Source organism: Ambystoma mexicanum, chromosome 2q (assembly GCF_040938575.1).
Source record: "Ambystoma mexicanum isolate Mex_15411 chromosome 2q, UKY_AmexF1_1, whole genome shotgun sequence".
NCBI lineage: Eukaryota > Metazoa > Chordata > Amphibia > Caudata > Ambystomatidae > Ambystoma > Ambystoma mexicanum.
In genome coordinates this window covers 125,486,625-125,509,054 of record NC_090924.1, presented here as the reverse complement: position 1 = coordinate 125,509,054, position 22,430 = coordinate 125,486,625, and the positions used below count along the sequence as shown (strand labels likewise).

At 47.4% G+C, this 22,430-nt stretch overlaps 20 non-coding genes across 20 annotated transcripts; all 20 read right to left on the bottom strand.

The window, feature by feature from the left end:
• Window positions 1-693: 693 nt before the first annotated feature.
• TRNAV-CAC (transfer RNA valine (anticodon CAC)) lies at window positions 694-765 on the bottom strand. The gene has a single exon. It is a non-coding gene; the product is annotated as a tRNA-Val (tRNA).
• A 420-nt stretch (window positions 766-1,185) lies between these two features.
• On the bottom strand, window positions 1,186-1,257 carry TRNAP-UGG (transfer RNA proline (anticodon UGG)). The gene has a single exon. It is a non-coding gene; the product is annotated as a tRNA-Pro (tRNA).
• A 1,311-nt stretch (window positions 1,258-2,568) lies between these two features.
• Window positions 2,569-2,640, bottom strand: TRNAV-CAC (transfer RNA valine (anticodon CAC)). The gene has a single exon. It is a non-coding gene; the product is annotated as a tRNA-Val (tRNA).
• A 420-nt stretch (window positions 2,641-3,060) lies between these two features.
• TRNAP-UGG (transfer RNA proline (anticodon UGG)) lies at window positions 3,061-3,132 on the bottom strand. The gene has a single exon. It is a non-coding gene; the product is annotated as a tRNA-Pro (tRNA).
• Window positions 3,133-4,443: 1,311 nt separating this feature from the next.
• Window positions 4,444-4,515, bottom strand: TRNAV-CAC (transfer RNA valine (anticodon CAC)). Its single transcript has one exon. It is a non-coding gene; the product is annotated as a tRNA-Val (tRNA).
• A 420-nt stretch (window positions 4,516-4,935) lies between these two features.
• Window positions 4,936-5,007, bottom strand: TRNAP-UGG (transfer RNA proline (anticodon UGG)). Its single transcript has one exon. It is a non-coding gene; the product is annotated as a tRNA-Pro (tRNA).
• A 1,311-nt stretch (window positions 5,008-6,318) lies between these two features.
• Window positions 6,319-6,390, bottom strand: TRNAV-CAC (transfer RNA valine (anticodon CAC)). The gene has a single exon. It is a non-coding gene; the product is annotated as a tRNA-Val (tRNA).
• A 2,273-nt stretch (window positions 6,391-8,663) lies between these two features.
• On the bottom strand, window positions 8,664-8,735 carry TRNAP-UGG (transfer RNA proline (anticodon UGG)). The gene has a single exon. It is a non-coding gene; the product is annotated as a tRNA-Pro (tRNA).
• Window positions 8,736-10,050: 1,315 nt separating this feature from the next.
• TRNAV-CAC (transfer RNA valine (anticodon CAC)) lies at window positions 10,051-10,123 on the bottom strand. The gene has a single exon. It is a non-coding gene; the product is annotated as a tRNA-Val (tRNA).
• A 420-nt stretch (window positions 10,124-10,543) lies between these two features.
• On the bottom strand, window positions 10,544-10,615 carry TRNAP-UGG (transfer RNA proline (anticodon UGG)). The gene has a single exon. It is a non-coding gene; the product is annotated as a tRNA-Pro (tRNA).
• Window positions 10,616-11,940: 1,325 nt separating this feature from the next.
• Window positions 11,941-12,013, bottom strand: TRNAV-CAC (transfer RNA valine (anticodon CAC)). The gene has a single exon. It is a non-coding gene; the product is annotated as a tRNA-Val (tRNA).
• Window positions 12,014-12,433: 420 nt separating this feature from the next.
• Window positions 12,434-12,505, bottom strand: TRNAP-UGG (transfer RNA proline (anticodon UGG)). The gene has a single exon. It is a non-coding gene; the product is annotated as a tRNA-Pro (tRNA).
• A 1,315-nt stretch (window positions 12,506-13,820) lies between these two features.
• Window positions 13,821-13,893, bottom strand: TRNAV-CAC (transfer RNA valine (anticodon CAC)). The gene has a single exon. It is a non-coding gene; the product is annotated as a tRNA-Val (tRNA).
• A 2,277-nt stretch (window positions 13,894-16,170) lies between these two features.
• On the bottom strand, window positions 16,171-16,242 carry TRNAP-UGG (transfer RNA proline (anticodon UGG)). Its single transcript has one exon. It is a non-coding gene; the product is annotated as a tRNA-Pro (tRNA).
• Window positions 16,243-17,553: 1,311 nt separating this feature from the next.
• On the bottom strand, window positions 17,554-17,625 carry TRNAV-CAC (transfer RNA valine (anticodon CAC)). Its single transcript has one exon. It is a non-coding gene; the product is annotated as a tRNA-Val (tRNA).
• A 420-nt stretch (window positions 17,626-18,045) lies between these two features.
• TRNAP-UGG (transfer RNA proline (anticodon UGG)) lies at window positions 18,046-18,117 on the bottom strand. Its single transcript has one exon. It is a non-coding gene; the product is annotated as a tRNA-Pro (tRNA).
• Window positions 18,118-19,428: 1,311 nt separating this feature from the next.
• TRNAV-CAC (transfer RNA valine (anticodon CAC)) lies at window positions 19,429-19,500 on the bottom strand. The gene has a single exon. It is a non-coding gene; the product is annotated as a tRNA-Val (tRNA).
• A 420-nt stretch (window positions 19,501-19,920) lies between these two features.
• TRNAP-UGG (transfer RNA proline (anticodon UGG)) lies at window positions 19,921-19,992 on the bottom strand. Its single transcript has one exon. It is a non-coding gene; the product is annotated as a tRNA-Pro (tRNA).
• Window positions 19,993-21,303: 1,311 nt separating this feature from the next.
• TRNAV-CAC (transfer RNA valine (anticodon CAC)) lies at window positions 21,304-21,375 on the bottom strand. Its single transcript has one exon. It is a non-coding gene; the product is annotated as a tRNA-Val (tRNA).
• A 420-nt stretch (window positions 21,376-21,795) lies between these two features.
• On the bottom strand, window positions 21,796-21,867 carry TRNAP-UGG (transfer RNA proline (anticodon UGG)). Its single transcript has one exon. It is a non-coding gene; the product is annotated as a tRNA-Pro (tRNA).
• Between the last annotated feature and the right edge of the window lie 563 nt (window positions 21,868-22,430).

Sequence of the window (22,430 nt, the reverse complement as noted above, 5' to 3'; positions counted from 1 at the left end):
CGTAGGGTGAGCATTCACAGAGCCCAGCTTCGTTGACAAGAGTGCAAAAGGTGTATACTAAAAGCTTTCTGCTTTACTTGAGCGCCATGGCCGTTATTATATTTTGGCTGCTCCAAGCAATCTCTGTCCAGCCGATGCAAATTTCCAGCTCAAATTTTCCCAGCACTCAAAAAGTCCCTCCTCCCGCCAGCTCTGCTTTCAGGAAGTTCAGCAGAAGCAGTCCAACTTCTGTTCCCACTTCAGAGGAAAAGCTTTCTCGGGCCAGAGAAAGCCAGGGAATCACTGTACCGGCAAGTGCATTTCTTACAACTGGTAATCCCTCAGAACACAGAAATGAAGAAGCTGTATATGAAAATGTATTATTTCTTTGGTACACTAACCTATGTAACTAATATGGACCATTTCAGAGGACGGAGCTGACCCAACTGTGATCCCAGAGACCCAAATACCCAGCAGTAGGGAAAATAAATCCTCTCTGTGCTCTGCAACATTACATACACAAAATGCAAGCGCGTGCATTTTTTTATTGGCCCCATATACAGAATACATGTGAGGATGCTTGCCTTCCCAGTGTATTTCTCAAGCTCTTGAGAGCATATGCTATTTCCATGGGAACGCAAATAAGTTCATACTTTACATTTGTGTGTGACAAAAGGGGAAAAAAACTATTTTGTGTAAAATGCCAGCAGAGAGTGTTTCTGCCCGGTCTCGAACCGGGACCTTTCGCGTGTGAGGCGAACGTGATAACCACTACACTACAGAAACAGCTGCTTGCTCACCTTTGTAGGGACTGGGAGAACAGGTGCAAAGGGCAGTGCAAGTGGACCTGCTTAAAGACTAATCAAATGCCTTGCGCCTGAAGCTCACACAATCCAGCCTAAAACATACGTCCTATCAAGCATGCGCACATATACAAGTATGCCAGCTGAGGGCCTATGCAGCTTACAGAGGGAAGGACATATTTCCACTTTGAGATCGGACGGCCAAAACTCACAAGCAAATCAAGCAATGTTACTGAGAGCTAACAGAGAACACAAAGTGCTTGTCGCAAGGACATGGCACGCAAAGAGGTTCAGGAAGTGAATTGTTCATCGACTACTGCTTACCGAGAAAACCAGAGAGTCTGTCCAATGAAAATAACATTGAAAAAACAAAAAAAAGGAGCTCAAGTTAACCACCTTGATTGGGCTCGTCCGTGATTTGAACCCGGGACCTCTCGCACCCAAAGCGAGAATCATACCCCTAGACCAACGAGCCACGGTCCTTTGAGCATTTGACGGAATTGTCCTCAGCGTTTGCACCCCCCTTAGGATTCGAGGCCAAGAATGCCTATTCCTGAAGTTTGTTCCTGCCGCTGAAAGCCTTGTCGGTGTATGAGCCAAATGAATGCCCCAGTCGGCACGCTCTGACTGTCTTCACAGGTCTCCTCCTCATCCCGAAGGTTGGTGGCCCATTGACATCAGGGTGGAAGGTGCTTGCGATACACTGTTCCTTCCTTCCTTCCTTCCTTTATTCCTCTTATGCTGTTTATGTAATAAGAGGGGACGATACACAGAAGAGAGAAAGTGGCCCAACACACTAGACTAGCAGTCTTCTGATCAATCTGCAGCTGGCAAGGTGGGGGAGAGCCTTTATTTTGCACCTGCTGGGATCTGCATTGGCAGAAGCTCTGAGGGCTGGGCCTTTCCTTTTGCCTGTAAAAACAAAAAGCAGCCCTCCTCCCTCCAGCCCTGAGAGCATGGGCGTGACACTGGAAAAAGCAGCATCTCCCCTTTGGTAAAGATGACCATTGCACAGCTGCTCACTCAGAGCTCGATCGTGCTCGATCAGGCGAGATATATTTAGGTCACCAGCAAAGTCTGTTCTCTTTTCTTGCGTAGGGTGAGCATTCACAGAGCCCAGCTTCGTTGACAAGAGTGCAAAAGGTGTATACTAAAAGCTTTCTGCTTTACTTGAGCGCCATGGCCGTTATTATATTTTGGCTGCTCCAAGCAATCTCTGTCCAGCCGATGCAAATTTCCAGCTCAAATTTTCCCAGCACTCAAAAAGTCCCTCCTCCCGCCAGCTCTGCTTTCAGGAAGTTCAGCAGAAGCAGTCCAACTTCTGTTCCCACTTCAGAGGAAAAGCTTTCTCGGGCCAGAGAAAGCCAGGGAATCACTGTACCGGCAAGTGCATTTCTTACAACTGGTAATCCCTCAGAACACAGAAATGAAGAAGCTGTATATGAAAATGTATTATTTCTTTGGTACACTAACCTATGTAACTAATATGGACCATTTCAGAGGACGGAGCTGACCCCACTGTGATCCCAGAGACCCAAATACCCAGCAGTAGGGAAAATAAATCCTCTCTGTGCTCTGCAACATTACATACACAAAATGCAAGCGCGTGCATTTTTTTATTGGCCCCATATACAGAATACATGTGAGGATGCTTGCCTTCCCAGTGTATTTCTCAAGCTCTTGAGAGCATATGCTATTTCCATGGGAACGCAAATAAGTTCATACTTTACATTTGTGTGTGACAAAAGGGGAAAAAAACTATTTTGTGTAAAATGCCAGCAGAGAGTGTTTCTGCCCGGTCTCGAACCGGGACCTTTCGCGTGTGAGGCGAACGTGATAACCACTACACTACAGAAACAGCTGCTTGCTCACCTTTGTAGGGACTGGGAGAACAGGTGCAAAGGGCAGTGCAAGTGGACCTGCTTAAAGACTAATCAAATGCCTTGCGCCTGAAGCTCACACAATCCAGCCTAAAACATACGTCCTATCAAGCATGCGCACATATACAAGTATGCCAGCTGAGGGCCTATGCAGCGTACAGAGGGAAGGACATATTTCCACTTTGAGATCGGACGGCCAAAACTCACAAGCAAATCAAGGAATGTTACTGAGAGCTAACAGAGAACACAAAGTGCTTGTCGCAAGGACATGGCACGCAAAGAGGTTCAGGAAGTGAATTGTTCATCGACTACTGCTTACCGAGAAAACCAGAGAGTCTGTCCAATGAAAATAACATTGAAAAAACAAAAAAAAGGAGCTCAAGTTAACCACCTTGATTGGGCTCGTCCGGGATTTGAACCCGGGACCTCTCGCACCCAAAGCGAGAATCATACCCCTAGACCAACGAGCCACGGTCCTTTGAGCATTTGACGGAATTGTCCTCAGCGTTTGCACCCCCCTTAGGATTCGAGGCCAAGAATGCCTATTCCTGAAGTTTGTTCCTGCCGCTGAAAGCCTTGTCGGTGTATGAGCCAAATGAATGACCCAGTCGGCACGCTCTGACTGTCTTCACAGGTCTCCTCCTCATCCCGAAGGTTGGTGGCCCATTGACATCAGGGTGGAAGGTGCTTGCGATACACTGTTCCTTCCTTCCTTCCTTCCTTTATTCCTCTTATGCTGTTTATGTAATAAGAGGGGACGATACACAGAAGAGAGAAAGTGGCCCAACACACTAGACTAGCAGTCTTCTGATCAATCTGCAGCTGGCAAGGTGGGGGAGAGCCTTTATTTTGCACCTGCTGGGATCTGCATTGGCAGAAGCTCTGAGGGCTGGGCCTTTCCTTTTGCCTGTAAAAACAAAAAGCAGCCCTCCTCCCTCCAGCCCTGAGAGCATGGGCGTGACACTGGAAAAAGCAGCATCTCCCCTTTGGTAAAGATGACCATTGCACAGCTGCTCACTCAGAGCTCGATCGTGCTCGATCAGGCGAGATATATTTAGGTCACCAGCAAAGTCTGTTCTCTTTTCTTGCGTAGGGTGAGCATTCACAGAGCCCAGCTTCGTTGACAAGAGTGCAAAAGGTGTATACTAAAAGCTTTCTGCTTTACTTGAGCGCCATGGCCGTTATTATATTTTGGCTGCTCCAAGCAATCTCTGTCCAGCCGATGCAAATTTCCAGCTCAAATTTTCCCAGCACTCAAAAAGTCCCTCCTCCCGCCAGCTCTGCTTTCAGGAAGTTCAGCAGAAGCAGTCCAACTTCTGTTCCCACTTCAGAGGAAAAGCTTTCTCGGGCCAGAGAAAGCCAGGGAATCACTGTACCGGCAAGTGCATTTCTTACAACTGGTAATCCCTCAGAACACAGAAATGAAGAAGCTGTATATGAAAATGTATTATTTCTTTGGTACACTAACCTATGTAACTAATATGGACCATTTCAGAGGACGGAGCTGACCCAACTGTGATCCCAGAGACCCAAATACCCAGCAGTAGGGAAAATAAATCCTCTCTGTGCTCTGCAACATTACATACACAAAATGCAAGCGCGTGCATTTTTTTATTGGCCCCATATACAGAATACATGTGAGGATGCTTGCCTTCCCAGTGTATTTCTCAAGCTCTTGAGAGCATATGCTATTTCCATGGGAACGCAAATAAGTTCATACTTTACATTTGTGTGTGACAAAAGGGGAAAAAAACTATTTTGTGTAAAATGCCAGCAGAGAGTGTTTCTGCCCGGTCTCGAACCGGGACCTTTCGCGTGTGAGGCGAACGTGATAACCACTACACTACAGAAACAGCTGCTTGCTCACCTTTGTAGGGACTGGGAGAACAGGTGCAAAGGGCAGTGCAAGTGGACCTGCTTAAAGACTAATCAAATGCCTTGCGCCTGAAGCTCACACAATCCAGCCTAAAACATACGTCCTATCAAGCATGCGCACATATACAAGTATGCCAGCTGAGGGCCTATGCAGCGTACAGAGGGAAGGACATATTTCCACTTTGAGATCGGACGGCCAAAACTCACAAGCAAATCAAGGAATGTTACTGAGAGCTAACAGAGAACACAAAGTGCTTGTCGCAAGGACATGGCACGCAAAGAGGTTCAGGAAGTGAATTGTTCATCGACTACTGCTTACCGAGAAAACCAGAGAGTCTGTCCAATGAAAATAACATTGAAAAAACAAAAAAAAGGAGCTCAAGTTAACCACCTTGATTGGGCTCGTCCGGGATTTGAACCCGGGACCTCTCGCACCCAAAGCGAGAATCATACCACTAGACCAACGAGCCACGGTCCTTTGAGCATTTGACGGAATTGTCCTCAGCGTTTGCACCCCCCTTAGGATTCGAGGCCAAGAATGCCTATTCCTGAAGTTTGTTCCTGCCGCTGAAAGCCTTGTCGGTGTATGAGCCAAATGAATGCCCCAGTCGGCACGCTCTGACTGTCTTCACAGGTCTCCTCCTCATCCCGAAGGTTGGTGGCCCATTGACATCAGGGTGGAAGGTGCTTGCGATACACTGTTCCTTCCTTCCTTCCTTCCTTTATTCCTCTTATGCTGTTTATGTAATAAGAGGGGACGATACACAGAAGAGAGAAAGTGGCCCAACACACTAGACTAGCAGTCTTCTGATCAATCTGCAGCTGGCAAGGTGGGGGAGAGCCTTTATTTTGCACCTGCTGGGATCTGCATTGGCAGAAGCTCTGAGGGCTGGGCCTTTCCTTTTGCCTGTAAAAACAAAAAGCAGCCCTCCTCCCTCCAGCCCTGAGAGCATGGGCGTGACACTGGAAAAAGCAGCATCTCCCCTTTGGTAAAGATGACCATTGCACAGCTGCTCACTCAGAGCTCGATCGTGCTCGATCAGGCGAGATATATTTAGGTCACCAGCAAAGTCTGTTCTCTTTTCTTGCGTAGGGTGAGCATTCACAGAGCCCAGCTTCGTTGACAAGAGTGCAAAAGGTGTATACTAAAAGCTTTCTGCTTTACTTGAGCGCCATGGCCGTTATTATATTTTGGCTGCTCCAAGCAATCTCTGTCCAGCCGATGCAAATTTCCAGCTCAAATTTTCCCAGCACTCAAAAAGTCCCTCCTCCCGCCAGCTCTGCTTTCAGGAAGTTCAGCAGAAGCAGTCCAACTTCTGTTCCCACTTCAGAGGAAAAGCTTTCTCGGGCCAGAGAAAGCCAGGGAATCACTGTACCGGCAAGTGCATTTCTTACAACTGGTAATCCCTCAGAACACAGAAATGAAGAAGCTGTATATGAAAATGTATTATTTCTTTGGTACACTAACCTATGTAACTAATATGGACCATTTCAGAGGACGGAGCTGACCCAACTGTGATCCCAGAGACCCAAATACCCAGCAGTAGGGAAAATAAATCCTCTCTGTGCTCTGCAACATTACATACACAAAATGCAAGCGCGTGCATTTTTTTATTGGCCCCATATAAGGAATACATGTGAGGATGCTTGCCTTCCCAGTGTATTTCTCAAGCTCTTGAGAGCATATGCTATTTCCATGGGAACGCAAATAAGTTCATACTTTACATTTGTGTGTGACAAAAGGGGAAAAAAACTATTTTGTGTAAAATGCCAGCAGAGAGTGTTTCTGCCCGGTCTCGAACCGGGACCTTTCGCGTGTGAGGCGAACGTGATAACCACTACACTACAGAAACAGCTGCTTGCTCACCTTTGTAGGGACTGGGAGAACAGGTGCAAAGGGCAGTGCAAGTGGACCTGCTTAAAGACTAATCAAATGCCTTGCGCCTGAAGCTCACACAATCCAGCCTAAAACATACGTCCTATCAAGCATGCGCACATATACAAGTATGCCAGCTGAGGGCCTATGCAGCGTACAGAGGGAAGGACATATTTCCACTTTGAGATCGGACGGCCAAAACTCACAAGCAAATCAAGGAATGTTACTGAGAGCTAACAGAGAACACAAAGTGCTTGTCGCAAGGACATGGCACGCAAAGAGGTTCAGGAAGTGAATTGTTCATCGACTACTGCTTACCGAGAAAACCAGAGAGTCTGTCCAATGAAAATAACATTGAAAAAACAAAAAAAAGGAGCTCAAGTTAACCACCTTGATTGGGCTCGTCCGTGATTTGAACCCGGGACCTCGCGCACCCAAAGCGAGAATCATACCCCTAGACCAACGAGCCACGGTCCTTTGAGCATTTGACGGAATTGTCCTCAGCGTTTGCACCCCCCTTAGGATTCGAGGCCAAGAATGCCTATTCCTGAAGTTTGTTCCTGCCGCTGAAAGCCTTGTCGGTGTATGAGCCAAATGAATGCCCCAGTCGGCACGCTCTGACTGTCTTCACAGGTCTCCTCCTCATCCCGAAGGTTGGTGGCCCATTGACATCAGGGTGGAAGGTGCTTGCGATACACTGTTCCTTCCTTCCTTCCTTCCTTTATTCCTCTTATGCTGTTTATGTAATAAGAGGGGACGATACACAGAAGAGAGAAAGTGGCCCAACACACTAGACTAGCAGTCTTCTGATCAATCTGCAGCTGGCAAGGTGGGGGAGAGCCTTTATTTTGCACCTGCTGGGATCTGCATTGGCAGAAGCTCTGAGGGCTGGGCCTTTCCTTTTGCCTGTAAAAACAAAAAGCAGCCCTCCTCCCTCCAGCCCTGAGAGCATGGGCGTGACACTGGAAAAAGCAGCATCTCCCCTTTGGTAAAGATGACCATTGCACAGCTGCTCACTCAGAGCTCGATCGTGCTCGATCAGGCGAGATATATTTAGGTCACCAGCAAAGTCTGTTCTCTTTTCTTGCGTAGGGTGAGCATTCACAGAGCCCAGCTTCGTTGACAAGAGTGCAAAAGGTGTATACTAAAAGCTTTCTGCTTTACTTGAGCGCCATGGCCGTTATTATATTTTGGCTGCTCCAAGCAATCTCTGTCCAGCCGATGCAAATTTCCAGCTCAAATTTTCCCAGCACTCAAAAAGTCCCTCCTCCCGCCAGCTCTGCTTTCAGGAAGTTCAGCAGAAGCAGTCCAACTTCTGTTCCCACTTCAGAGGAAAAGCTTTCTCGGGCCAGAGAAAGCCAGGGAATCACTGTACCGGCAAGTGCATTTCTTACAACTGGTAATCCCTCAGAACACAGAAATGAAGAAGCTGTATATGAAAATGTATTATTTCTTTGGTACACTAACCTATGTAACTAATATGGACCATTTCAGAGGACGGAGCTGACCCAACTGTGATCCCAGAGACCCAAATACCCAGCAGTAGGGAAAATAAATCCTCTCTGTGCTCTGCAACATTACATACACAAAATGCAAGCGCGTGCATTTTTTTATTGGCCCCATATACAGAATACATGTGAGGATGCTTGCCTTCCCAGTGTATTTCTCAAGCTCTTGAGAGCATATGCTATTTCCATGGGAACGCAAATAAGTTCATACTTTACATTTGTGTGTGACAAAAGGGGAAAAAAACTATTTTGTGTAAAATGCCAGCAGAGAGTGTTTCTGCCCGGTCTCGAACCGGGACCTTAACCACTACACTACAGAAACAGCTGCTTGCTCACCTTTGTAGGGACTGGGAGAACAGGTGCAAAGGGCAGTGCAAGTGGACCTGCTTAAAGACTAATCAAATGCCTTGCGCCTGAAGCTCACACAATCCAGCCTAAAACATACGTCCTATCAAGCATGCGCACATATACAAGTATGCCAGCTGAGGGCCTATGCAGCGTACAGAGGGAAGGACATATTTCCACTTTGAGATCGGACGGCCAAAACTCACAAGCAAATCAAGGAATGTTACTGAGAGCTAACAGAGAACACAAAGTGCTTGTCGCAAGGACATGGCACGCAAAGAGGTTCAGGAAGTGAATTGTTCATCGACTACTGCTTACCGAGAAAACCAGAGAGTCTGTCCAATGAAAATAACATTGAAAAAACAAAAAAAAGGAGCTCAAATTAACCACCTTGATTGGGCTCGTCCGGGATTTGAACCCGGGACCTCTCACACCCAAAGCGAGAATCATACCCCTAGACCAACGAGCCACGGTCCTTTGAGCATTTGACGGAATTGTCCTCAGCGTTTGCACCCCCCTTAGGATTCGAGGCCAAGAATGCCTATTCCTGAAGTTTGTTCCTGCCGCTGAAAGCCTTGTCGGTGTATGAGCCAAATGAATGCCCCAGTCGGCACGCTCTGACTGTCTTCACAGGTCTCCTCCTCATCCCGAAGGTTGGTGGCCCATTGACATCAGGGTGGAAGGTGCTTGCGATACACTGTTCCTTCCTTCCTTCCTTCCTTCCTTTATTCCTCTTATGCTGTTTATGTAATAAGAGGGGACGATACACAGAAGAGAGAAAGTGGCCCAACACACTAGACTAGCAGTCTTCTGATCAATCTGCAGCTGGCAAGGTGGGGGAGAGCCTTTATTTTGCACCTGCTGGGTTCTGCATTGGCAGAAGCTCTGAGGGCTGGGCCTTTCCTTTTGCCTGTAAAAACAAAAAGCAGCCCTCCTCCCTCCAGCCCTGAGAGCATGGGCGTGACACTGGAAAAAGCAGCATCTCCCCTTTGGTAAAGATGACCATTGCACAGCTGCTCACTCAGAGCTCGATCGTGCTCGATCAGGCGAGATATATTTAGGTCACCAGCAAAGTCTGTTCTCTTTTCTTGCGTAGGGTGAGCATTCACAGAGCCCAGCTTCGTTGACAAGAGTGCAAAAGGTGTATACTAAAAGCTTTCTGCTTTACTTGAGCGCCATGGCCGTTATTATATTTTGGCTGCTCCAAGCAATCTCTGTCCAGCCGATGCAAATTTCCAGCTCAAATTTTCCCAGCACTCAAAAAGTCCCTCCTCCCGCCAGCTCTGCTTTCAGGAAGTTCAGCAGAAGCAGTCCAACTTCTGTTCCCACTTCAGAGGAAAAGCTTTCTCGGGCCAGAGAAAGCCAGGGAATCACTGTACCGGCAAGTGCATTTCTTACAACTGGTAATCCCTCAGAACACAGAAATGAAGAAGCTGTATATGAAAATGTATTATTTCTTTGGTACACTAACCTATGTAACTAATATGGACCATTTCAGAGGACGGAGCGGACCCAACTGTGATCCCAGAGACCCAAATACCCAGCAGTAGGGAAAATAAATCCTCTCTGTGCTCTGCAACATTACATACACAAAATGCAAGCGCGTGCATTTTTTTATTGGCCCCATATACAGAATACATGTGAGGATGCTTGCCTTCCCAGTGTATTTCTCAAGCTCTTGAGAGCATATGCTATTTCCATGAGAACGCAAATAAGTTCATACTTTACATTTGTGTGTGACAAAAGGGGAAAAAAACTATTTTGTGTAAAATGCCAGCAGAGAGTGTTTCTGCCCGGTCTCGAACCGGGGACCTTTCGCGTGTGAGGCGAACGTGATAACCACTACACTACAGAAACAGCTGCTTGCTCACCTTTGTAGGGACTGGGAGAACAGGTGCAAAGGGCAGTGCAAGTGGACCTGCTTAAAGACTAATCAAATGCCTTGCGCCTGAAGCTCACACAATCCAGCCTAAAACATACGTCCTATCAAGCATGCGCACATATACAAGTATGCCAGCTGAGGGCCTATGCAGCGTACAGAGGGAAGGACATATTTCCACTTTGAGATCGGACGGCCAAAACTCACAAGCAAATCAAGGAATGTTACTGAGAGCTAACAGAGAACACAAAGTGCTTGTCGCAAGGACATGGCACGCAAAGAGGTTCAGGAAGTGAATTGTTCATCGACTACTGCTTACCGAGAAAACCAGAGAGTCTGTCCAATGAAAATAACATTGAAAAAACAAAAAAAAGGAGCTCAAGTTAACCACCTTGATTGGGCTCGTCCGGGATTTGAACCCGGGACCTCTCGCACCCAAAGCGAGAATCATACCCCTAGACCAACGAGCCACGGTCCTTTGAGCATTTGACGGAATTGTCCTCAGCGTTTGCACCCCCCTTAGGATTCGAGGCCAAGAATGCCTTTTCCTGAAGTTTGTTCCTGCCGCTGAAAGCCTTGTCGGTGTATGAGCCAAATGAATGCCCCAGTCGGCACGCTCTGACTGTCTTCACAGGTCTCCTCCTCATCCCGAAGGTTGGTGGCCCATTGACATCAGGGTGGAAGGTGCTTGCGATACACTGTTCCTTCCTTCCTTCCTTCCTTCCTTTATTCCTCTTATGCTGTTTATGTAATAAGAGGGGACGATACACAGAAGAGAGAAAGTGGCCCAACACACTAGACTAGCAGTCTTCTGATCAATCTGCAGCTGGCAAGGTGGGGGAGAGCCTTTATTTTGCACCTGCTGGGATCTGCATTGGCAGAAGCTCTGAGGGCTGGGCCTTTCCTTTTGCCTGTAAAAACAAAAAGCAGCCCTCCTCCCTCCAGCCCTGAGAGCATGGGCGTGACACTGGAAAAAGCAGCATCTCCCCTTTGGTAAAGATGACCATTGCACAGCTGCTCACTCAGAGCTCGATCGTGCTCGATCAGGCTCGATCAGGCGAGATATATTTAGGTCACCAGCAAAGTCTGTTCTCTTTTCTTGCGTAGGGTGAGCATTCACAGAGCCCAGCTTCGTTGACAAGAGTGCAAAAGGTGTATACTAAAAGCTTTCTGCTTTACTTGAGCGCCATGGCCGTTATTATATTTTGGCTGCTCCAAGCAATCTCTGTCCAGCCGATGCAAATTTCCAGCTCAAATTTTCCCAGCACTCAAAAAGTCCCTCCTCCCGCCAGCTCTGCTTTCAGGAAGTTCAGCAGAAGCAGTCCAACTTCTGTTCCCACTTCAGAGGAAAAGCTTTCTCGGGCCAGAGAAAGCCAGGGAATCACTGTACCGGCAAGTGCATTTCTTACAACTGGTAATCCCTCAGAACACAGAAATGAAGAAGCTGTATATGAAAATGTATTATTTCTTTGGTACACTAACCTATGTAACTAATATGGACCATTTCAGAGGACGGAGCGGACCCAACTGTGATCCCAGAGACCCAAATACCCAGCAGTAGGGAAAATAAATCCTCTCTGTGCTCTGCAACATTACATACACAAAATGCAAGCGCGTGCATTTTTTTATTGGCCCCATATACAGAATACATGTGAGGATGCTTGCCTTCCCAGTGTATTTCTCAAGCTCTTGAGAGCATATGCTATTTCCATGGGAACGCAAATAAGTTCATACTTTACATTTGTGTGTGACAAAAGGGGAAAAAAACTATTTTGTGTAAAATGCCAGCAGAGAGTGTTTCTGCCCGGTCTCGAACCGGGGACCTTTCGCGTGTGAGGCGAACGTGATAACCACTACACTACAGAAACAGCTGCTTGCTCACCTTTGTAGGGACTGGGAGAACAGGTGCAAAGGGCAGTGCAAGTGGACCTGCTTAAAGACTAATCAAATGCCTTGCGCCTGAAGCTCACACAATCCAGCCTAAAACATACGTCCTATCAAGCATGCGCACATATACAAGTATGCCAGCTGAGGGCCTATGCAGCGTACAGAGGGAAGGACATATTTCCACTTTGAGATCGGACGGCCAAAACTCACAAGCAAATCAAGGAATGTTACTGAGAGCTAACAGAGAACACAAAGTGCTTGTCGCAAGGACATGGCACGCAAAGAGGTTCAGGAAGTGAATTGTTCATCGACTACTGCTTACCGAGAAAACCAGAGAGTCTGTCCAATGAAAATAACATTGAAAAAACAAAAAAAAGGAGCTCAAGTTAACCACCTTGATTGGGCTCGTCCGGGATTTGAACCCGGGACCTCTCGCACCCAAAGCGAGAATCATACCCCTAGACCAACGAGCCACGGTCCTTTGAGCATTTGACGGAATTGTCCTCAGCGTTTGCACCCCCCTTAGGATTCGAGGCCAAGAATGCCTATTCCTGAAGTTTGTTCCTGCCGCTGAAAGCCTTGTCGGTGTATGAGCCAAATGAATGCCCCAGTCGGCACGCTCTGACTGTCTTCACAGGTCTCCTCCTCATCCCGAAGGTTGGTGGCCCATTGACATCAGGGTGGAAGGTGCTTGCGATACACTGTTCCTTCCTTCCTTCCTTCCTTCCTTTATTCCTCTTATGCTGTTTATGTAATAAGAGGGGACGATACACAGAAGAGAGAAAGTGGCCCAACACACTAGACTAGCAGTCTTCTGATCAATCTGCAGCTGGCAAGGTGGGGGAGAGCCTTTATTTTGCACCTGCTGGGATCTGCATTGGCAGAAGCTCTGAGGGCTGGGCCTTTCCTTTTGCCTGTAAAAACAAAAAGCAGCCCTCCTCCCTCCAGCCCTGAGAGCATGGGCGTGACACTGGAAAAAGCAGCATCTCCCCTTTGGTAAAGATGACCATTGCACAGCTGCTCACTCAGAGCTCGATCGTGCTCGATCAGGCGAGATATATTTAGGTCACCAGCAAAGTCTGTTCTCTTTTCTTGCGTAGGGTGAGCATTCACAGAGCCCAGCTTCGTTGACAAGAGTGCAAAAGGTGTATACTAAAAGCTTTCTGCTTTACTTGAGCGCCATGGCCGTTATTATATTTTGGCTGCTCCAAGCAATCTCTGTCCAGCCGATGCAAATTTCCAGCTCAAATTTTCCCAGCACTCAAAAAGTCCCTCCTCCCGCCAGCTCTGCTTTCAGGAAGTTCAGCAGAAGCAGTCCAACTTCTGTTCCCACTTCAGAGGAAAAGCTTTCTCGGGCCAGAGAAAGCCAGGGAATCACTGTACCGGCAAGTGCATTTCTTACAACTGGTAATCCCTCAGAACACAGAAATGAAGAAGCTGTATATGAAAATGTATTATTTCTTTGGTACACTAACCTATGTAACTAATATGGACCATTTCAGAGGACGGAGCGGACCCAACTGTGATCCCAGAGACCCAAATACCCAGCAGTAGGGAAAATAAATCCTCTCTGTGCTCTGCAACATTACATACACAAAATGCAAGCGCGTGCATTTTTTTATTGGCCCCATATACAGAATACATGTGAGGATGCTTGCCTTCCCAGTGTATTTCTCAAGCTCTTGAGAGCATATGCTATTTCCATGGGAACGCAAATAAGTTCATACTTTACATTTGTGTGTGACAAAAGGGGAAAAAAACTATTTTGTGTAAAATGCCAGCAGAGAGTGTTTCTGCCCGGTCTCGAACCGGGGACCTTTCGCGTGTGAGGCGAACGTGATAACCACTACACTACAGAAACAGCTGCTTGCTCACCTTTGTAGGGACTGGGAGAACAGGTGCAAAGGGCAGTGCAAGTGGACCTGCTTAAAGACTAATCAAATGCCTTGCGCCTGAAGCTCACACAATCCAGCCTAAAACATACGTCCTATCAAGCATGCGCACATATACAAGTATGCCAGCTGAGGGCCTATGCAGCGTACAGAGGGAAGGACATATTTCCACTTTGAGATCGGACGGCCAAAACTCACAAGCAAATCAAGGAATGTTACTGAGAGCTAACAGAGAACACAAAGTGCTTGTCGCAAGGACATGGCACGCAAAGAGGTTCAGGAAGTGAATTGTTCATCGACTACTGCTTACCGAGAAAACCAGAGAGTCTGTCCAATGAAAATAACATTGAAAAAACAAAAAAAAGGAGCTCAAGTTAACCACCTTGATTGGGCTCGTCCGTGATTTGAACCCGGGACCTCGCGCACCCAAAGCGAGAATCATACCCCTAGACCAACGAGCCACGGTCTTTTGAGCATTTGACGGAATTGTCCTCAGCGTTTGCACCCCCCTTAGGATTCGAGGCCAAGAATGCCTATTCCTGAAGTTTGTTCCTGCCGCTGAAAGCCTTGTCGGTGTATGAGCCAAATGAATGCCCCAGTCGGCACGCTCTGACTGTCTTCACAGGTCTCCTCCTCATCCCGAAGGTTGGTGGCCCATTGACATCAGGGTGGAAGGTGCTTGCGATACACTGTTCCTTCCTTCCTTCCTTCCTTCCTTTATTCCTCTTATGCTGTTTATGTAATAAGAGGGGACGATACACAGAAGAGAGAAAGTGGCCCAACACACTAGACTAGCAGTCTTCTGATCAATCTGCAGCTGGCAAGGTGGGGGAGAGCCTTTATTTTGCACCTGCTGGGATCTGCATTGGCAGAAGCTCTGAGGGCTGGGCCTTTCCTTTTGCCTGTAAAAACAAAAAGCAGCCCTCCTCCCTCCAGCCCTGAGAGCATGGGCGTGACACTGGAAAAAGCAGCATCTCCCCTTTGGTAAAGATGACCATTGCACAGCTGCTCACTCAGAGCTCGATCGTGCTCGATCAGGCGAGATATATTTAGGTCACCAGCAAAGTCTGTTCTCTTTTCTTGCGTAGGGTGAGCATTCACAGAGCCCAGCTTCGTTGACAAGAGTGCAAAAGGTGTATACTAAAAGCTTTCTGCTTTACTTGAGCGCCATGGCCGTTATTATATTTTGGCTGCTCCAAGCAATCTCTGTCCAGCCGATGCAAATTTCCAGCTCAAATTTTCCCAGCACTCAAAAAGTCCCTCCTCCCGCCAGCTCTGCTTTCAGGAAGTTCAGCAGAAGCAGTCCAACTTCTGTTCCCACTTCAGAGGAAAAGCTTTCTCGGGCCAGAGAAAGCCAGGGAATCACTGTACCGGCAAGTGCATTTCTTACAACTGGTAATCCCTCAGAACACAGAAATGAAGAAGCTGTATATGAAAATGTATTATTTCTTTGGTACACTAACCTATGTAACTAATATGGACCATTTCAGAGGACGGAGCTGACCCAACTGTGATCCCAGAGACCCAAATACCCAGCAGTAGGGAAAATAAATCCTCTCTGTGCTCTGCAACATTACATACACAAAATGCAAGCGCGTGCATTTTTTTATTGGCCCCATATACAGAATACATGTGAGGATGCTTGCCTTCCCAGTGTATTTCTCAAGCTCTTGAGAGCATATGCTATTTCCATGGGAACGCAAATAAGTTCATACTTTACATTTGTGTGTGACAAAAGGGGAAAAAAACTATTTTGTGTAAAATGCCAGCAGAGAGTGTTTCTGCCCGGTCTCGAACCGGGACCTTAACCACTACACTACAGAAACAGCTGCTTGCTCACCTTTGTAGGGACTGGGAGAACAGGTGCAAAGGGCAGTGCAAGTGGACCTGCTTAAAGACTAATCAAATGCCTTGCGCCTGAAGCTCACACAATCCAGCCTAAAACATACGTCCTATCAAGCATGCGCACATATACAAGTATGCCAGCTGAGGGCCTATGCAGCGTACAGAGGGAAGGACATATTTCCACTTTGAGATCGGACGGCCAAAACTCACAAGCAAATCAAGGAATGTTACTGAGAGCTAACAGAGAACACAAAGGGCTTGTCGCAAGGACATGGCACGCAAAGAGGTTCAGGAAGTGAATTGTTCATCGACTACTGCTTACCGAGAAAACCAGAGAGTCTGTCCAATGAAAATAACATTGAAAAAACAAAAAAAAGGAGCTCAAGTTAACCACCTTGATTGGGCTCATCCGGGATTTGAACCCGGGACCTCTCGCACCCAAAGCGAGAATCATACCCCTAGACCAACGAGCCACGGTCCTTTGAGCATTTGACGGAATTGTCCTCAGCGTTTGCACCCCCCTTAGGATTCGAGGCCAAGAATGCCTATTCCTGAAGTTTGTTCCTGCCGCTGAAAGCCTTGTCGGTGTATGAGCCAAATGAATGCCCCAGTCGGCACGCTCTGACTGTCTTCACAGGTCTCCTCCTCATCCCGAAGGTTGGTGGCCCATTGACATCAGGGTGGAAGGTGCTTGCGATACACTGTTCCTTCCTTCCTTCCTTCCTTTATTCCTCTTATGCTGTTTATGTAATAAGAGGGGACGATACACAGAAGAGAGAAAGTGGCCCAACACACTAGACTAGCAGTCTTCTGATCAATCTGCAGTTGGCAAGGTGGGGGAGAGCCTTTATTTTGCACCTGCTGGGATCTGCATTGGCAGAAGCTCTGAGGGCTGGGCCTTTCCTTTTGCCTGTAAAAACAAAAAGCAGCCCTCCTCCCTCCAGCCCTGAGAGCATGGGCGTGACACTGGAAAAAGCAGCATCTCCCCTTTGGTAAAGATGACCATTGCACAGCTGCTCACTCAGAGCTCGATCGTGCTCGATCAGGCGAGATATATTTAGGTCACCAGCAAAGTCTGTTCTCTTTTCTTGCGTAGGGTGAGCATTCACAGAGCCCAGCTTCGTTGACAAGAGTGCAAAAGGTGTATACTAAAAGCTTTCTGCTTTACTTGAGCGCCATGGCCGTTATTATATTTTGGCTGCTCCAAGCAATCTCTGTCCAGCCGATGCAAATTTCCAGCTCAAATTTTCCCAGCACTCAAAAAGTCCCTCCTCCCGCCAGCTCTGCTTTCAGGAAGTTCAGCAGAAGCAGTCCAACTTCTGTTCCCACTTCAGAGGAAAAGCTTTCTCGGGCCAGAGAAAACCAGGTAATCACTGTACCGGCAAGTGCATTTCTTACAACTGGTAATCCCTCAGAACACAGAAATGAAGAAGCTGTATATGAAAATGTATTATTTCTTTGGTACACTAACCTATGTAACTAATATGGACCATTTCAGAGGACGGAGCGGACCCAACTGTGATCCCAGAGACCCAAATACCCAGCAGTAGGGAAAATAAATCCTCTCTGTGCTCTGCAACATTACATACACAAAATGCAAGCGCGTGCATTTTTTTATTGGCCCCATATACAGAATACATGTGAGGATGCTTGCCTTCCCAGTGTATTTCTCAAGCTCTTGAGAGCATATGCTATTTCCATGGGAACGCAAATAAGTTCATACTTTACATTTGTGTGTGACAAAAGGGGAAAAAAACTATTTTGTGTAAAATGCCAGCAGAGAGTGTTTCTGCCCGGTCTCGAACCGGGACCTTTCGCGTGTGAGGCGAACGTGATAACCACTACACTACAGAAACAGCTGCTTGCTCACCTTTGTAGGGACTGGGAGAACAGGTGCAAAGGGCAGTGCAAGTGGACCTGCTTAAAGACTAATCAAATGCCTTGCGCCTGAAGCTCACACAATCCAGCCTAAAACATACGTCCTATCAAGCATGCGCACATATACAAGTATGCCAGCTGAGGGCCTATGCAGCGTACAGAGGGAAGGACATATTTCCACTTTGAGATCGGACGGCCAAAACTCACAAGCAAATCAAGGAATGTTACTGAGAGCTAACAGAGAACACAAAGTGCTTGTCGCAAGGACATGTCACGCAAAGAGGTTCAGGAAGTGAATTGTTCATCGACTACTGCTTACCGAGAAAACCAGAGAGTCTGTCCAATGAAAATAACATTGAAAAAACAAAAAAAAGGAGCTCAAGTTAACCACCTTGATTGGGCTCGTCCGGGATTTGAACCCGGGACCTCTCGCACCCAAAGCGAGAATCATACCCCTAGACCAACGAGCCACGGTCCTTTGAGCATTTGACGGAATTGTCCTCAGCGTTTGCACCCCCCTTAGGATTCGAGGCCAAGAATGCCTATTCCTGAAGTTTGTTCCTGCCGCTGAAAGCCTTGTCGGTGTATGAGCCAAATGAATGACCCAGTCGGCACGCTCTGACTGTCTTCACAGGTCTCCTCCTCATCCCGAAGGTTGGTGGCCCATTGACATCAGGGTGGAAGGTGCTTGCGATACACTGTTCCTTCCTTCCTTCCTTCCTTTATTCCTCTTATGCTGTTTATGTAATAAGAGGGGACGATACACAGAAGAGAGAAAGTGGCCCAACACACTAGACTAGCAGTCTTCTGATCAATCTGCAGCTGGCAAGGTGGGGGAGAGCCTTTATTTTGCACCTGCTGGGATCTGCATTGGCAGAAGCTCTGAGGGCTGGGCCTTTCCTTTTGCCTGTAAAAACAAAAAGCAGCCCTCCTCCCTCCAGCCCTGAGAGCATGGGCGTGACACTGGAAAAAGCAGCATCTCCCCTTTGGTAAAGATGACCATTGCACAGCTGCTCACTCAGAGCTCGATCGTGCTCGATCAGGCGAGATATATTTAGGTCACCAGCAAAGTCTGTTCTCTTTTCTTGCGTAGGGTGAGCATTCACAGAGCCCAGCTTCGTTGACAAGAGTGCAAAAGGTGTATACTAAAAGCTTTCTGCTTTACTTGAGCGCCATGGCCGTTATTATATTTTGGCTGCTCCAAGCAATCTCTGTCCAGCCGATGCAAATTTCCAGCTCAAATTTTCCCAGCACTCAAAAAGTCCCTCCTCCCGCCAGCTCTGCTTTCAGGAAGTTCAGCAGAAGCAGTCCAACTTCTGTTCCCACTTCAGAGGAAAAGCTTTCTCGGGCCAGAGAAAGCCAGGGAATCACTGTACCGGCAAGTGCATTTCTTACAACTGGTAATCCCTCAGAACACAGAAATGAAGAAGCTGTATATGAAAATGTATTATTTCTTTGGTACACTAACCTATGTAACTAATATGGACCATTTCAGAGGACGGAGCTGACCCAACTGTGATCCCAGAGACCCAAATACCCAGCAGTAGGGAAAATAAATCCTCTCTGTGCTCTGCAACATTACATACACAAAATGCAAGCGCGTGCATTTTTTTATTGGCCCCATATACAGAATACATGTGAGGATGCTTGCCTTCCCAGTGTATTTCTCAAGCTCTTGAGAGCATATGCTATTTCCATGGGAACGCAAATAAGTTCATACTTTACATTTGTGTGTGACAAAAGGGGAAAAAAACTATTTTGTGTAAAATGCCAGCAGAGAGTGTTTCTGCCCGGTCTCGAACCGGGACCTTTCGCGTGTGAGGCGAACGTGATAACCACTACACTACAGAAACAGCTGCTTGCTCACCTTTGTAGGGACTGGGAGAACAGGTGCAAAGGGCAGTGCAAGTGGACCTGCTTAAAGACTAATCAAATGCCTTGCGCCTGAAGCTCACACAATCCAGCCTAAAACATACGTCCTATCAAGCATGCGCACATATACAAGTATGCCAGCTGAGGGCCTATGCAGCTTACAGAGGGAAGGACATATTTCCACTTTGAGATCGGACGGCCAAAACTCACAAGCAAATCAAGCAATGTTACTGAGAGCTAACAGAGAACACAAAGTGCTTGTCGCAAGGACATGGCACGCAAAGAGGTTCAGGAAGTGAATTGTTCATCGACTACTGCTTACCGAGAAAACCAGAGAGTCTGTCCAATGAAAATAACATTGAAAAAACAAAAAAAAGGAGCTCAAGTTAACCACCTTGATTGGGCTCGTCCGTGATTTGAACCCGGGACCTCTCGCACCCAAAGCGAGAATCATACCCCTAGACCAACGAGCCACGGTCCTTTGAGCATTTGACGGAATTGTCCTCAGCGTTTGCACCCCCCTTAGGATTCGAGGCCAAGAATGCCTATTCCTGAAGTTTGTTCCTGCCGCTGAAAGCCTTGTCGGTGTATGAGCCAAATGAATGCCCCAGTCGGCACGCTCTGACTGTCTTCACAGGTCTCCTCCTCATCCCGAAGGTTGGTGGCCCATTGACATCAGGGTGGAAGGTGCTTGCGATACACTGTTCCTTCCTTCCTTCCTTCCTTTATTCCTCTTATGCTGTTTATGTAATAAGAGGGGACGATACACAGAAGAGAGAAAGTGGCCCAACACACTAGACTAGCAGTCTTCTGATCAATCTGCAGCTGGCAAGGTGGGGGAGAGCCTTTATTTTGCACCTGCTGGGATCTGCATTGGCAGAAGCTCTGAGGGCTGGGCCTTTCCTTTTGCCTGTAAAAACAAAAAGCAGCCCTCCTCCCTCCAGCCCTGAGAGCATGGGCGTGACACTGGAAAAAGCAGCATCTCCCCTTTGGTAAAGATGACCATTGCACAGCTGCTCACTCAGAGCTCGATCGTGCTCGATCAGGCGAGATATATTTAGGTCACCAGCAAAGTCTGTTCTCTTTTCTTGCGTAGGGTGAGCATTCACAGAGCCCAGCTTCGTTGACAAGAGTGCAAAAGGTGTATACTAAAAGCTTTCTGCTTTACTTGAGCGCCATGGCCGTTATTATATTTTGGCTGCTCCAAGCAATCTCTGTCCAGCCGATGCAAATTTCCAGCTCAAATTTTCCCAGCACTCAAAAAGTCCCTCCTCCCGCCAGCTCTGCTTTCAGGAAGTTCAGCAGAAGCAGTCCAACTTCTGTTCCCACTTCAGAGGAAAAGCTTTCTCGGGCCAGAGAAAGCCAGGGAATCACTGTACCGGCAAGTGCATTTCTTACAACTGGTAATCCCTCAGAACACAGAAATGAAGAAGCTGTATATGAAAATGTATTATTTCTTTGGTACACTAACCTATGTAACTAATATGGACCATTTCAGAGGACGGAGCTGACCCCACTGTGATCCCAGAGACCCAAATACCCAGCAGTAGGGAAAATAAATCCTCTCTGTGCTCTGCAACATTACATACACAAAATGCAAGCGCGTGCATTTTTTTATTGGCCCCATATACAGAATACATGTGAGGATGCTTGCCTTCCCAGTGTATTTCTCAAGCTCTTGAGAGCATATGCTATTTCCATGGGAACGCAAATAAGTTCATACTTTACATTTGTGTGTGACAAAAGGGGAAAAAAACTATTTTGTGTAAAATGCCAGCAGAGAGTGTTTCTGCCCGGTCTCGAACCGGGACCTTTCGCGTGTGAGGCGAACGTGATAACCACTACACTACAGAAACAGCTGCTTGCTCACCTTTGTAGGGACTGGGAGAACAGGTGCAAAGGGCAGTGCAAGTGGACCTGCTTAAAGACTAATCAAATGCCTTGCGCCTGAAGCTCACACAATCCAGCCTAAAACATACGTCCTATCAAGCATGCGCACATATACAAGTATGCCAGCTGAGGGCCTATGCAGCGTACAGAGGGAAGGACATATTTCCACTTTGAGATCGGACGGCCAAAACTCACAAGCAAATCAAGGAATGTTACTGAGAGCTAACAGAGAACACAAAGTGCTTGTCGCAAGGACATGGCACGCAAAGAGGTTCAGGAAGTGAATTGTTCATCGACTACTGCTTACCGAGAAAACCAGAGAGTCTGTCCAATGAAAATAACATTGAAAAAACAAAAAAAAGGAGCTCAAGTTAACCACCTTGATTGGGCTCGTCCGGGATTTGAACCCGGGACCTCTCGCACCCAAAGCGAGAATCATACCCCTAGACCAACGAGCCACGGTCCTTTGAGCATTTGACGGAATTGTCCTCAGCGTTTGCACCCCCCTTAGGATTCGAGGCCAAGAATGCCTATTCCTGAAGTTTGTTCCTGCCGCTGAAAGCCTTGTCGGTGTATGAGCCAAATGAATGACCCAGTCGGCACGCTCTGACTGTCTTCACAGGTCTCCTCCTCATCCCGAAGGTTGGTGGCCCATTGACATCAGGGTGGAAGGTGCTTGCGATACACTGTTCCTTCCTTCCTTCCTTCCTTTATTCCTCTTATGCTGTTTATGTAATAAGAGGGGACGATACACAGAAGAGAGAAAGTGGCCCAACACACTAGACTAGCAGTCTTCTGATCAATCTGCAGCTGGCAAGGTGGGGGAGAGCCTTTATTTTGCACCTGCTGGGATCTGCATTGGCAGAAGCTCTGAGGGCTGGGCCTTTCCTTTTGCCTGTAAAAACAAAAAGCAGCCCTCCTCCCTCCAGCCCTGAGAGCATGGGCGTGACACTGGAAAAAGCAGCATCTCCCCTTTGGTAAAGATGACCATTGCACAGCTGCTCACTCAGAGCTCGATCGT